General features: G+C 37.5%; 1 long non-coding RNA gene across 1 annotated transcript in view; it reads right to left on the reverse strand.

The window, feature by feature from the left end:
- The window catches only part of LOC117120414, a 7,748-nt gene extending 4,479 nt beyond the window's left edge, over nt 1-3,269 (reverse strand). The window contains exons 1-2 of the long non-coding RNA XR_004447333.1: nt 3,089-3,269; nt 2,603-2,720 (exon numbers count right to left, since the gene is read on the reverse strand). This is a non-coding gene — a long non-coding RNA (uncharacterized LOC117120414). The remainder of the gene's footprint in view (nt 1-2,602; nt 2,721-3,088) is intronic.
- Nucleotides 3,270-4,186: the final 917 nt, after the last annotated feature.

The raw sequence follows: 4,186 nt of genomic DNA on the forward strand, positions 1-4,186 counted from the left end.
AAAGGGGGGGGGGGAATTTGGGCCGATCGAGACAACAACGTCCTACGGGGTCCGGGGGCATGCCCCGCGAAATTTTTGTGTTCTAGACGCCCGAAAATAACATTTGAGGCGTTGTGGGCTATCATTTTTTCTTTTTCTTTCTTTTTTCCCCCTTTTTTGCCCGGCCCCCCAAAATCCGCCCCTGGTATTTTAATTGATTATGAAGCCTTAAGGAAATAGGCAGGTGCCAGCCTACTAATAACAGACAGAACAGAGAGGAAGAGAGAAAATTAATTAAAGGACCAACGCCCAGTTTTAAAACCTCATTTAAAAATAAGGGCAGAGAGCGAGACTGCCGATGCTCCCCAAAATAAAAAAAGAAAAACAATAAATCACAGACTGCGTTATACATCAATGTACATACCACCAAACGATGATGATAATCTAGGCCACGCGCACAGAATACAGCAACAGCCTGCGTTATACATTAGACCCAGAGTAGTAGGATCTACAGGCCTATTCCTAGACTAGTGATACGGTAGCAAATAGTAGACTAAGCCTAGACGCAAGACTCTGACCACTACACACTTGCCTACTAGCAGTTTCAAAAATGATGATTGATGATGTTTTTGTTAATCGTTTGTGTAGGCTTCTTACATAAATCTTAGGGTCAATACCTGTTCCTCTTCATTGCACACACTGGCCTACCAGGGGCGAATCCAGAGATGTCCAAAAGGGGGGACCGAAAGTTGGGTCGATCGATACAACACTATCCCAGGGGTTCCCCCGCGAAATGTTTGTGTGCTAGACGCCCGAAAATAACATTGAGATGTTCATTTTTTTTCTTTTCATTTCTTTTTTTCTTTTTTGTTACCTCCCAAAAAAAGGGGGGGGGGGCGGGGGCGGCGTAAATCCGCCCCTGCCTATTAAATTCTGTGAACTGACTATCCTCATCCGGCCCACACAAAGAGGATCCATACTTTTTTTCATCAGAGCAAAGTAGATAGAGGATTATTTTAATACCTCCATGATCAGAGCGATTATGTTTTCACGTCATCGTGGGCTTCCTATGTTCTGATTGCTAAAAGAAATCTATGTTGCTTGTGTGTACTGCAGAAAAAATACGCGGTCGGATCGTCATTAAAAACGATCGTTGCGCGCACGTCGTAGCGCGACCACCGGACGCAGTGAATGCTCAGCTTTAGTTAATTCGAGACGGTAGTCTCTTCTTCCTCGGTCTCAGTCGCCTCATGCATAATGTAATCTCAATAGCTTGCATGAATATTTATAATCAACTGGAAACTTCTCGGCAAACTGCAAATTTTCAAGGCAAGTGCGGTGCCAGCGGGTCTATGGCAAGCCGTTTTATCATTTACCTCTGAATTACAGTTAAGTAGAATGTTATGCACTTAAGTGGAATTCATTTGCACTTAAGTGAAATACATTCCACTTAAGTGTAATAAATTACACTTAAGTGCAATTAATTAGACTTAAGTGCAATTTAGTTGCACTTAAGTGCAATTCAATTGCACTTAAGTCTAATTGACATTTTGATTTTGACTTAAGTTAAATACATTTGCATTTAAGTGTAAATGCATTTCCATTATGTGGAATTAGACTTAAGTGCAAATGAATTGCATTTAAGTCTAATTCAATTGCACTTAAGTGCAATTCAATTGCACTTAAGTCTAATTGACATTTTGATTTTGACTTAAGTTAAATACATTTGCATTTAAGTGTAAATGCATTTCCATTATGTGGAATTAGACTTAAGTGCAAATGAATTGCATTTAAGTCTAATTGAATTGCACTTAAGTCTAATTGAATTGCACTTAAGTGTAACTGAATTTCACTTAAGTCTAATTGAATTGCACTTAAGTGGAATTGAATTCCAGTTAAGTGAAATATGATTGGTCAGTACCGTGTAAGTTGGTATTTACATTAAATGAACGTGATTGGTTGTAATTGTTATTACACTTACAATGTGATTCGTCAGTGTCGGTAAAGCTCGATATTTTCATTAAGTGAATGTGATTGGTTGTAATTCCCATTACACTTACAATGTGATTTAAAGTTAGCAGTGCATTTCAGAAAAATCACCCTGGTTGATTAGTGAGATTGTAGGTAGTATTGTTTTGGAGAAGATACGTAAAATCTGACTTTACATTTTTAATTAGTTTATAAATGATTATATAACTGGTAATTGGCATAATAATATGCATAATTTAATTCAATAAATTAATAATTATTAAATGACAGGGAATATGCGAGGGCCTGATATTGGGAAACATGTAGAGAGGAAGGTACGACAATGGAAATGGAGGAGGGCGTTATTGCAATCCCCTAAAAACTATCGAGTCATTAATTAACGTTAGTTGTCTCAACCAATTTTCAATATTTCAACCTCTACTAACTCTATACCGAGTCAATGAAAATGACGGTATCTCCTCATCCAATTTAGAAATTTTTGGAAAAAAAAACCCAGAGAATACGACACGCAATAGACCGAGCAATAAATATCTGGCCTATCCACTGCTTAAAAGGTATATATCAACCAATTATGACCATGATTTGTCAGGTTTTGTTTGCTTAAAATTGAAGAATTTAAATTGTCTTTGCTTACCCTGTCTCTGTGCTGCCACTCTTCAATTGTGTGTTCTTGATTAACAACCATATTCCTTCTTCGTGAAGGCGACGCCATGTTTTTTTTACTCCTGTTCTAGTAAGAACGATACAGGATTCTTAAAGTGATGAAAACAAAAATATGGATTATTCTTTCTAAACGACATACTAAATTTGTTACCATATGGCACAATATGGTAGTTAATCAAACCTATCTTATAAATAATTTTAAAAGCACGCCTTAAAACCTTTCTTATTATAAGAATTTTCTGAGTGAAATATTTAAATAATATGTAATAAATCTTTACAATCATTAATTGAATGTCTATTTCTAGACTAATGGATGGTTCAGTTAAGTAAAACTGCTACTGTGACTTGAATAGGCTCAGTCATTGCTAGCAATATGTTAGCGAATAAACTATGACCTAAGCAATGGATAATCCCACTTCAACAACATTCGCCTATGGAAATACTCGTATGCACGTACAGAAAATACAGTTATACTATCCTATTGTTCCAATATTAGGTCCAAGTTAAACATCCTTTTAAAATAGTTGCCTTCAGAATGATATAGACCGTATTTCCAGTGAACGTAAATAACCTTAGACGTGTCGTTCTTTTCACTAAACGAGTTGATTATGAAAGAGAGTGCACTTATGAGAGTATGATAATTTCATTGGAAACGGCCTGAGGGATATGTAGCGTAGAGAACACTGGTGCTTATTTGAAATTCCGAATAGTGTTAAGCGGTGACTCACAACATTATTATGGCCGCGTTCTGAAAATTTATAATGAGATAGAAGCGCACCATATGCACAATGCTAAGTAAATTTTAAATTTTATGTTTTTAATGCTAATAATAATATTATCTTCGATCGTGAACATCGTCGCCGTCATCTTCATCATCATCATTATCATCAACATCATCATCATTTTCATCATCTTGATTCTAATTATAATCATCATCATCACCATCATCAACAACAACAACATCTCATTATCATTCATCATTAACTTACTTAACATTATCGCAAACAGTCGGATCCAGATTTTTTTTTGCCACCGCCCGGGGGCGGGGAGGAGAGGATTTATAGGGGGAGTAAATAAAGAGGTTTTAGTCCCCCTTAATATATTTTATTAGCTGCGTCTTATTTTTTATCACTAAATAGTAGCCTAGTGTAGGCCTAGGCCTAAATTGAAACCGTCAGACAGCCTATGAAAATTATAGCGGCGTTGATTGGCCAAGCGGTTAAATCAGGGGCACCGTAACCTTCAGCTACAATGTCGGCGCTGGTTCGAACGGCTCACACGCCAATGGTTCCGGTGGTGGAACAAGTCTTCTCGGACAAGGATTTTAAACCGTAGGCCCAGTGTTTGCATTTGTTCCGTATGCACTTTAAAGAACCCAGTACATCCTTCGAGAAGAGTAGGGGGTTACCCCGATGTACTGGTCCAATCAGTCCCTTGTGGATATGCCACATAGGATAGTGGTTAAGTTCGATGATTGGTATATGTCCATAGCGCTCGTGCCTAAAGAAATGAAATGAAATGTTTATAAACCATCACGTTATATTTAGGGTATGAG

This window comes from Anneissia japonica, unplaced genomic scaffold (genome assembly GCF_011630105.1).
Source record: "Anneissia japonica isolate Jap-2015-1 unplaced genomic scaffold, ASM1163010v1 scaffold287953_len805160_cov178, whole genome shotgun sequence".
NCBI classification, from domain to species: domain Eukaryota; kingdom Metazoa; phylum Echinodermata; class Crinoidea; order Comatulida; family Comatulidae; genus Anneissia; species Anneissia japonica.